This window comes from Eptatretus burgeri, chromosome 4 (assembly GCF_056783735.1).
Source record: "Eptatretus burgeri isolate ZD-2024b chromosome 4, Ebu_testis_v1, whole genome shotgun sequence".
Taxonomy (NCBI): Eukaryota; Metazoa; Chordata; class Myxini; order Myxiniformes; family Myxinidae; genus Eptatretus; species Eptatretus burgeri.
This window is the reverse complement of record NC_140964.1, coordinates 63,624,748-63,636,288: the sequence shown is the minus strand read 5'-3', so window position 1 is coordinate 63,636,288 and position 11,541 is coordinate 63,624,748. Positions and strand designations below refer to the sequence as shown.

The following is an 11,541-nucleotide window of genomic DNA, read 5'->3' as shown; positions in this document are numbered from 1 at the left end:
GAGAAGAAGAAGAAGATTAAGAGAAGAAAAATAAGATTAAGAGAAGAAGAAGAAGATTGGGAAAAGAAGAAGAAGACGTACTTCTGAGGTAAAATTGTGAAGACGTGTTCTCGGGATAAAATAATTATTACACGTCATCGCGTAAAATATAATCTCATTTATCATATTCCTTAAGATATGTAAGGTCCTATCGGCATTCCAATACTTGTTAAATACGTAAAAGTTACAATAATTACGAATGCCTATTTTAGTAACATAACAATTAGGCAATGCCCCCACTTTAATACAATTTCTGACCTTTTAATGCTCAAGACAAATAATTCCTTCTCATCTGTGTAATTGATGGGTGAGAAAATAATGTGAAGGAAATTATACGCAGGAGGAGGCCGTTTAGTCCGTTTGCCACCCGTATATGTTCTGTACTCAACCTTGTTGGAATGAGAAGTGTATTGTTTTTGATGGTTTCGTACTCACATGGGTCTGTGGAGAAAATTTGGCTTGGTCGCCGGAGTGGCAACCTTGGGGAACTCCGCGAATTTGCATAAATCCAAGATGGCCACCACGGACCGGGGTGGAATATAACTTTTCAACCAATGAACTTACAATCACGTGTGATACCTCTTTACCGTATAATTTTGACCTGAGGAATCAATTTCTGAGGTCAAGTTTGTGATTTGAGGTCAATTCAGGGTCAAAGGTCAAGTTCAAGGTCTTTTTCGGCCAAAAATGAAATAAAATAATAATAATGACATTTTCAGAGCGATGGTGGTCAAGCGTTTATTCAGTAACGTCGATCACTCCCATTCATCATCAGAGCCGAATGCAAGATCAAGATGTTCAGTTTCCTCGTCATCTTCCACATCTGCTTCTCCTTCCTCTTCCATTTCATCTTGGTCTTCGTCTCCTGTCTTGAACGGGTTGAAGCAGGCGTCACTACAAACACAAGCGCAGTACACAGGGCATGATATCTTTCCATGGTGACAGCTGCAACGTTCAGTGCCGCACGCCTTCACCGCCGCCTTACAGCTGCACCGCACTACATCCATGAGATCTTGGGGTCCTGGGGGCTGATCGAAGGTTGCTGGTACTGGGGTGCCATCTTTTATTTCCCACCCATACTTCGTGATGTCAAGTTCAGGTGGAGCCTGCTGGTCAGCAGATTTTGCAAGTATGGTCTGCATCCCTTGCTTAGCGCGGCCATACTCCAGCACACCTGCGGGATGAGGTTGCTGAAATTCATGTGAGAGAACATGAGTAGTGCGTCGACCATTGGGTGTGAATACCTGGAGATTGAAGTTGTCAAACCACGCGAAGATGGCGACGACGATTCTACGCAACCCCATGAACTGGTGGAGAACCTGTGCATTGTCACCTGGTAGACGAGCGGCCAATTTTCGGAATCTCGGCCTCATCATACGAGGTCGTGAAGCCATGTTCATGAAGGGGTTTGAGAAGTTCGGAACTGCCGTGCCGGTGCAACAGTTTGACGGCCAGTCTTAATGTCTGATTTCTGGTTCCTGTAACGTGACTCTGAATTGACTGGCTCAGGCTCAGAGATATCTTGGTCACTTTACCACCGGAGACCAGGTCCGAAACCAAGTTCAACAAACTTGGGCTGGTCGCCTTGATTGTGTTGGCCTGTGTAAACTCTGATAGGTCGTAATTGGCACTGCTGTACTTGACCGACCGTGCCTCATGCTTGATCTGCCTCACCACAGAAGCAATGCTCCTCTCATCCGTATCATCTACCTTAACTCTCTTGAGACTTTTAGCAACGGACTCACGGAAATCAACAATGGCAGCACAGCCATCTATCCGAACAACGATAACATCCTTACTCATGCAGTCAGTCAACTTGCTTAACTTGTCACGTCGAGCGAGCTTGCCACCTCAATCCGAGTACAGGGAATGCAGTTCAACACTATTCCATATTCTGGACCTGTCTCGGTTCATGTACTCAATGACTTCCTTCAGAGCATTTTCATCTGCACTACCAGTTGGCAAATCAGCATATGTGGGGACTTTCGTGAAACTGTTACAGCAGCGGACATGGTACTTGCACTCAGAAGAAGGTAGATCAGAAACAAAAGCAAGGTGCAACTTGACCCTTCTCGCGACATCATCATTACGCTGCTCAGCAACATCAAGGAGCATATCTTTCATAGTTGAGAGTGGGTTACGTTCTGTGTCAAAATGTTCTTTGGTCATATACTCACAAACGCGGTCCCATCTTTCTGGGTGTCTATCATCAATGGGTAAACATTCCTCACTACAGAACATACAATCACGTTTGTATTCAAACACACCTTTGTCAGCTACCTTTGTATGAGGCCTTGTAGTTGTCCTTACACCCTCATCTTCAGCCTTTCTTTTCTGTGACTTTCTCACTCTCAATTTATTCTTTTGATGTATAAGTACAGTAGCAACCTTTGTGGCAGGCGATGCTTGCCGCATCTCCACCAACATCAATAATGTTCTGTAGCTTAGCCTACAGGTCCCCATCTCCACGGGATTTGGCACACGAGATGAGCTTCTTGATCCCAATCTCAGTGAATTTCATTTCTTCTCTTTGACACACTGGGAGAAGACACCTTGAGTCAGCCATCATACGTTTCTCTGAAAAGAAGAAGAGGTGAGATTAGAATCAATGGGATCCTTCATCAACTATCGAGTAGGAGTGATCTGCAGTTGATGCAGGGGTCAAAAAGTTTTAAACCCCTCAATAGTCCAAAAATGACATTGAACTTGACCTTTAACCCTGAATTTGACCCCTGAACCACACAACTGACCTCAGAAATCGATTCCTCACCTTGAAATTATACGGAAAAAATGTATCACACGTGATTGTAGGTTGATTGGTTGAAAATTTATTTTCCACCTCCGTCCGCGGTGGCCATCTTGGATTTATACAAATTATTGGAGTTCCCCAAGGTTGCCACTCCGGCAACCAAGCTAAATTTTTTCTATAGACCCATGCGAGTACGAAACCATCAAAAAACAATACACTTCTCGCAACAACAAGGTACTCAATCTCGCAACTGGACGAGTTCGGCCCGTCATGTCTTCGCCACATCCACACCACACCAATGTACATGTAAATTGCAGTTTTTTTTTCATTATCTCTTTTTATCTTGCCAAAACGAAGTTTTGCAAGATATGTTAGTCAGTTTGTATGTTTTTTTTTGTTTTTTTTGTTTGTCTGTAATCACGTATAAAAAATTCTGCAGAGCACAGTTATCATCGGAAATTTTTGTAACTTCGCATATCAGAGGCCTATAGAGGTCCCTTTCAGTGCACAAAATTTTGAAGGTCAATGTCAAAGGTCAAGGTCACTTTGGCGCAAATCAGGGGAGTCGACGAAACCCTTATTTTTGAGTAATTTTGATCGTATCGTCTTCAAACTTCATGGGAATATAGTTCATGGTCTGGCGCTCAGCTGATTAATTTTTGGTGGCGATTGGCCTTGACCTTCATATGTTTTTTGTTTTTTTTTGGTCTGTAATCACGTATAAATCACTCTGCAGAGCACAGTTATCATTAGAAATTTTTGTAACTTCGCATATCAGAGGCCTAGAGAGGTCCCTTTGAGCGCATAAAATTTTGAAGGTCAAGGTCAAAGGTCAAGGTCACTTTGTTGCAAATCAGGGGGAGTCAACGAAACCCTTATTTTGTTGAGTAATTTTGATCGGATCGTCTTCAAATTTCATGGGAATATAGTTCATGGTCTGGCGCTCAGCTGATTAATTTTTGGTGGCGATTGGCCTTGACTTTCATGGTTAGCGCCTCAGGTAAAACATATTTGACCCCAAGGTCAAATTTTCAAGTTTTAGGAACCATATCGTGTAGTACCTCAAATTGAACACCTCGATGAGTGCTTTCTAGATATGTCAAGCTTGAGACATTATGACGTTATGAGGCAAAAGCATATTTTTCATGGTTAATCTGTAGAACGATTCTCATCGGAATCTCGCGTAGGCAGATATTCCTCAAGGAGTGGTGGATAGCAGTTCCTGGTGGATAGCAGCTCTATTCACCTCAGTGTAACCTTAAAGAAGTCACACGTGGTCACCTTTTGGCAACATACGGGTCACCCTGTGGGTGACATTTGTTTATTTTTCTATTTTGTATTAGCACTTTGAGATGTATCAGTCATTTATGATAACTAGTGCGTGCCCGTATGGGCGTGCCCGTACGTGCAAAAAAAAAAGAATAATTGTGACGTCAATTGTGATGTCATAGCACCGTGTCCTCTCATTGGTTTGGTAAATAAATGGCTATAACTTGAGAACCACTTGTCCGATTAATATCAAACCTTGAAAAGGCACATGCAGTACTCAGGTCCCCAGCAATATACCTGACAAGTTTCAATTACATCGGACCAGTGGTTGTCGAGAAACAGCGGTCACAGAGAAACACACAGAGATTGCTGGAATTGTCGATAGACTAGTGTGTGCCTGTACGTGCGTGGCCGTATGTGCAAAAAAAAAGAAGAATTGTGACGTCAATTGTGATGTCATAGCACCGTGTCCTCTTATTGGTTTGGTAAATAAATGGCCATAACTTGGGAACCACTTGTCCGATTAATATCAAACGTTGAAAAGGCACATGCTCAGGTCCCCAGCAATATATCTGGCAAGTTTCAATTAGATCGGACCAGTGGTTGTCGAGAAACAGCAGTCACAGACAGACAGACAAGCCGGTAGGTGACATGGGTGGTCGCTATATAATTGCATACGAGTCATACAGTTTTTGACGGATCAGGCTGAAATTTTTTGACAAAGAGGTTGATTATAGTGCGCATAAAAGCGCGAAAGCCGATTTTTGATTTTGGGAAAAAAAAATTCGGATTTTTTTCAAAAATTTCAAAGTCCCGTTGCTAGGCAATGGTGGCGTCCATAGCAACGGTGCTCAAAAGCATACAACTAGATCCTGGTATGAACTTCCCAGTCAAGTTTCATCAAAATCGGTTGACTTCTCTGGCCCCCAGAGCTGTCCATTACATACATACAGACAGACGGAAAACCTGAGAATAACGGTAGTCTCACGACCACCCAACACACAGAGATTGCTGGAATTATAGATAGAAGATGTATGCATACATGGGTGCACCGGGCGTGGTTAATCTGAGCCATGTGACCCGCCCATGTTCCTATGCTGTGTTGTATTGTGTCCGTGTCCGAATTAAACCTGTTGTTCCCACTTCAGAGGCTTCGTCCCTGTCTATTGGGTACATTACACCCTTTTTTTTTACTGCACGATAAATTATATACTCTCCCATTACACCTGGTGTTGGCTTAATAGTTAGGATGGTGGGCTTGGGATCCTCGGATCCTGGGTTCAAATCCCGCTCAGCTGTTGAATCAATACGAGGTGGGGTTAATTCGGCCTGTCATCCTTCTGAGGTTGGCAAAATGAGTGCCAGCTTGCTGGCACTCCAGGATTGTGCCCAATTGCCAAGGAGACTGCTTAGGCAGCACCAACGCTGTGCACAGAGTATGGTCCCAATGGATGGATATTTAATTATATACCGTACTTAAAAGTACTCTATCATAAACTCTTTTAAAATCAAAATAAGAGAAATTCTGAAGTTTCAACCATCGTGTTCAGCCACCCTTTGATCACAAGGCAGCCATCAGCTGTGTACACCGCCATAAACATAAACCGAGACGAGAGGGTTGAACGGATTTTATTCTGCAGGAGGAGATCGAGCCATCCAGGAAGATGATGTAAAGTTATTTTGTATATAAAGAGGAATTGTGCATTTAATGTGTTATTGAGATGTTGCGGTACTTGAATACCCATACGTAGCAGAACGATACCACATTGGGCAACATAGATTGCTTATTCAAAATCACACTTTGTGGTTGATGCCATTGATTGATTGGTCTGATGCATGAGCAAAGTGGTGTGTTCGAGAAAATATATCGTGTAATGCCAAACACATTTTAGAAATGTCTGCACCTTGATCGAATAAAATTGTGCCCATCACCATGGGTGATGAAGGTTGTGGTCAAGCTTCATCAAAATCGTGTGTGTAGTTTCTGAGCTGAGAATAAAGCAAATACATATTTTGTGGGGAAACCCCCTTTTACACCCCCTCAAACCACGATTTTCCTAATGTCAAGGACAAACGTTGGTACACCATGGGTGACGAAGGTTGTGGTCAAGTTTCATCAAAATCGTGTGTAGTTTTGGAGAAGAAAGCAAATATGATTTTGGGGGGCAACCCCCTTTACACCCCCTCAGACCACGATTTTTTTAATGCTGTGAAAAATTTTTGGAATGTCATGGGTGATGAAAGTGTTCGTGAAGTTTCATGAGAATTGCATGTGTAGTTTCTGAGAAGAAAACAAATACCTATTTTGGGGGGCAACCACCATGGACCTCCTTGGAGCTGATGTTTATAATGCCGTGAACAAACTTTGGCACACACACACACACACACACACACACACACACACACACACACACACACACACACACACACACACACACACACACACACACACACACACACTGGTGAAGGTTGTGGTAAAGTTTCATCGAAATCATGTGTAGTTTCAGAGTAGAAGTTGCACGTATTTGTGGACGGATGGACGATGCGCCATCCCATAAGATCCCCAGAACTATGTTCCAGGTGAGCTAAAACATAAGGGTAATACCCCTGAGCGCTCACCTGATGGAATAATGATACTGAGGAAGAAGTCAACATGGGACAGAATCAGCAAAATGTTCCAGTGAACCAATGTTATAGCAAACACCTATTTAGGGGTGCTACCCCCCCTGTCCATCCCCTTATACCCCGATTTTTTTAATGCCATGAACAATCTTTGGTACATCATGGGTGATGAAGGTTGTTATCAAGTTTCACCATAATTGTGTGTGTCGTTTCTGAAAAGAAAGCAAATAAATATTTTGGTGGGCAACCCCCGTAGACCCTCATAGGGTCGGATTTTTTAATGCCATGAACAAACTTTGGTACCTACAGGGTGATGAAGGTTGTGGTAAAGTTTTATCGAAATTGTATGTGTAGTTTCAGAGAAGAAGTTGAAAGTATTTGTGGATGGGCAAGTATTTGTGTTTTTTTTTGTTTGTTTTTTCTTTAAAGGGGAGGGGTCATGGGCAAAGACGGTCTTGGGTAAAAAAAACACACAACATCAACCACCCAACACCCCTTTACGAGACCCCTACCAACAACATTCCGTACACATGCACACAATCACCCATCAATGCTCAAGCTACCTAAAAGTCCTGTCCACATCCCTATACCCCTCTATCTCCAAAATTCCAGGTACCTATCTAATTCTAATTTAAACTGATCTTCTGTTTCTGCTGCCATTCCATTTCCATGGAGACCATTCCATGCATTAAGTACTCTCTGAGTGAAAGTCCCCTGCCTTGCTACCTTCTTAACTCTCCTCTTCTTCACTCTCAAGCTATGGTCCTATCACTGTCTACTCTGCTGAATAATTCAACTGCACTTATTTTGTCTTTACCCTTCATTATCTTAAACATCTCTATCATATCACCTCGTGACCGCCTCCTTTCTAGTGTATAAAGCCCTGTCTCCTTCAGCCGATCCTCATGGTTGAGTCGAGCTTGGCCCGGAATCAATCGAGTAGCCCTACACTAAACCCTCTCTATGGCATCTATGTCCTTCTGAAACTGTAGAGACCAAAACTGCACACAATATTCTAGATGTGGCCCTCGCTGAATTCCTGTACAATGTTAACACTACCTCTTTTGATTTATAAATGATCCCCCTCCGAATACAACCTAAAACCATATTTGCTTTACCTATAGCTGCCTGGCATTGTGCTACCTGCTTACCTCCCGTATCTATTACCACCACCAGATCCTTCTCCTGTGTGACACGCTCCAAAATTACCCCTTGCATCCTGTAATCTCTATTTTCATTATTCTTACCCATCCCAAACACCGTACACGTGTTAATGTTAAATTCCATCTGCCAATCTTTTGCAAAATCAATTTAAGTATCAATACTTTCCTGAATGAAGCCTGGTGTTGGCTCAGTGGTTAGGGTGGCGGCTTGGGATCCAAGGGTCCTGAGTTCAAGCCTCGTTGCCTGCTGAATTACTTCACCAGGGGGCTGACTCAGCCTGCCATCCTTCCGAGGTCAGAAAAATGAGTACCAGCTTGGTGGGGATGATCGAGTCATTCGAATATCCTGCGTCAGAGTGGCGACCCGTCCAGGATTGTGCCCAATAGCCAAGGAAACTGCTTCGGCAGCACCAACGCTCTGCACAGAGTATGGTTCCAATGGATGGATGGACTTTCCTGAATCTGATCACCACCCCCTCTGCTTTCCACCTTACCTGCAAGCTTTGTGTCATCTGCAAATTTGGAAAGCCTACTCTTCACCCCACTATCCAAATCATTGATGTATTATCAGACAGCAATTACCCAACTCTTAGAGGTTTCAATCACCTTTATTATATTTTAAAACACTCCAAGTGCGATGGAAAAACAGTGCTTTCAACACACATGACCACCGTTCCACCAGACAGGGAAGATCCTTCCTCATCCCCTCTCAGCGGAGATGATGCAAAACATGGGTGGAGCATAAATATGAATTTTACATTCAAACTTGGTTACATCACAAGGAATACCTGCAAAAAACACGTACAAATCAAAATTCACTGGTTGTAAAGTATTCAGACCTTGAGGTCAGTAGTTGGTGGAAGCAACTTTTGCAGCAAAGTCAGGACTTTGGGCCACTCAAGAACATTTATTTTATTTTTATTCAGCCACTCCAGTGTGATTTCAGCTTTGTGCTTCGGATCATTGTCCTGCTGAAATATGAATCTCCTTCCCAGTGTCAGATTCATGGCTGACTCAAGCAGGTTTTCATCAGGGATTCTCTTGTACTTTGCACCATCCATTGTCTCTTCTACCCTGACAAGCTTGCCAGTCCCTGCTGATGAAGCGTAGTCTCATAACATAATGCTGCCACCACCATGCTTGGCAGTAGGGATGTTGTTGACTGAGTGATGTGCAGTGTTCAGCTTGCACCAGACATAGCGCTTTGAATTTACACCAAAAGTTCAATTTTTGTCTCGTCTGATCACAAAACGTTCCTCCACACATCTGCAGTATCATTAAGATGCATTTTCGCAAACTCCATATGAGCTTTTAGATGTATATTTTCCAGTAATGGCTTCTTTATTGCCACCTGTCCATAGACGCGCTGCTCCAGCGCATGCTCCCATACCTGACCTGACCTGACCTGACCTGTCCATAGAGGCCAGCTTTGTGAAGAGAACAGGATATTGTTGATTGATGAACACTGACCCACATCTCAAACAAAGAGCCTTGCAGATCATTCTAACTCATTGCTGGATTTACAGTGACATCCTGAATCAGTTTCCTGCTTGTCCGGCTGCTGAATTTGGATGAGCGACCTGATCTGGGTAGAGTCTGGGTAGTATGAAACGTCTTCCACTTCTTAATGATGGATGTCACGTTACTCAAAGGGATAATGAGGGACTTTGAAATCTTCTTATAACCCTCTCCTGAATGGTGCATCTCCACTACTTTATGTCTGACTTCTATGGAAAGCTCCTTGGTCTTCATGTTTTCCTTGTTGGTTTACCGAGTGAGTTGCACCTTAAAACTCCTTAGATAAGTGGGAGAGCTTAATTTTTAAGTTAAACCATTGATTACATACAGGTGAAACATATTACACTTATTTTGTAACCTTTCAAACAAATCATTTGCTCCTGAAGTGATTTAGAGTTAATTAGGCAAAGGGGTTGAATTATTATGCAACAAAGAATCATCTGATTTATATTTCTGTTAATCTAACTTATGAATATTTTTAGCTTTATGACTTTGTAATAGCTTATGAAGACTCTATATTTTAAGTTTGCTTTGAAAGAATCATGAAATAAGATCAGGTGGCATCATAATGTGAAAACTTTGGAGGGGGTGAATACTTTTGCAGGCTACTGTACCTGGCCAGCCACACCACAAGCCATCCTTTGCTAACAACCTCCGATGTGGTACCTGATCAGGTGCCATCTTAAAGTCTAGATATACTGTACTATGTCCACTGCCATTTCCTCATCCACCCAGACACTGCTTCATAGAACTGTAAAAAAGATTTGTTAAACAGGAACTACCTTTGGTAAACCCATGCTGACTTCCTTTAATTAGTTTGTATTTGTTTAAATGGTTCCTCATCTGGTCCTTAATTAATGTCTCCAACATCTTCCCCACAACTGAAGTCAAACTAACAGGTCTATAGTACCACAAATCTTCTCTGGATCCTTTCTTAAATAATGGTGTTACATTTGCTACTATCCAATCCTCCTGTCCTGACTCCAGGGAACTATTAACGAGATCCATTAACATCTTGCTTACCTGCTCAGCCACCTCCCTCAGCACTCTCAGGAGCATATTATCTGGCCCTGGAGCTTGATATACACTTCTTCTCCTTCTTCCTCTTCTTCTTGCGTATGGCAGCTTGGCTGCCAGGTAGCTATTATTTTGTTTGGGCACAACAATGTCACTGATGCTGACACTGGCACTCATTTTGCCAACCTCGGTGGCATGACAGGCTGAGTCAACACCACCTGGTGTAAATTCAGCAGCCAACAGGGCTCAAATTCAGGACTCTAAGATCCCAAGCCAGCCATGCTAACCACAAAGCTAACACCAAGCTTCTGATCTACCCTTAGATTTCCTAGCTGTTCCTTTACTTCCTCCACTCCAACCTGGATCTTCTGTAAAAGCCCTTCTTCACCTCCTTGATAGATACACTCAACAACTGGCAATTCTCCTGACTGTTCTTGTGTAAAAGTTGAAGCAAAATATCTGTTTAATAAGCCTGCAATCTTACTTTCATCACTAACCACTCTCCCGGTGTGATTCCCCAATGGGCCCACACTGGTCCTAACCTGTTCTTTTCCCCTGATATACACTTAAATAATGCCTGGCTAATATGTTTAATGTTCTTAGCCATGTCCTTCTCATACTCTCTTTTGGCTTGCCGAGTTATTTTCTTCACTTGCCTTTGTTTACTCCGATAGTGATTTTTTTTTTTTTTTTGTATACCTTGGTCGAGGCTCGTATGAGAGCAAACACACAACTCACATCAAGGAGGCATGAGACAAGAGGGGCGGGAGTGGAAGGGACAAAACAGTGGGGAACAGACACATTAGGTGAACTGTGGAAGGGAGAGGGATGGGGATGGGACGGGGAACATGGCGAAGAGAAGATGGACATTTCAGGGACTTTCAGGAAGGAAAGCAGGAGAAATGAAGGAAGTGGACTTGGGTGGATTATCGGGGGTAGAAAAGATCGAGGATTTGGATGGGGGAAGATAAGAGGTGGTGGTGAACAGCTGTTTTGAAAGCCTGGAGGGAAGAATGGGAAAGAATAGAGTGAGGAAGTTTATTCCAAAGGCGGGAAAAAAGAGGAATGAAAGAGTGAAGATGAGCAGTGATTCGTGATTTTGGTAGTTTTACCAGAAGGGGGTTGTTGGCGGACCTTGAGCGCCCTGTGGAAATGTGGTGGGGA

The 11,541-nt window shown here is 43.0% G+C and overlaps 1 long non-coding RNA gene across 1 annotated transcript in view; it reads left to right on the top strand.

Annotated features, from left to right (window-relative positions):
- The first annotated feature begins 9 nt into the window (after positions 1 to 9).
- LOC147028209 (uncharacterized) overlaps positions 10 to 11,541 on the top strand; it is a 28,141-nt gene continuing 16,609 nt past the window's right edge. The window contains exon 1 of the long non-coding RNA XR_015057465.1: positions 10 to 88. This is a non-coding gene — a long non-coding RNA (uncharacterized LOC147028209). The remainder of the gene's footprint in view (positions 89 to 11,541) is intronic.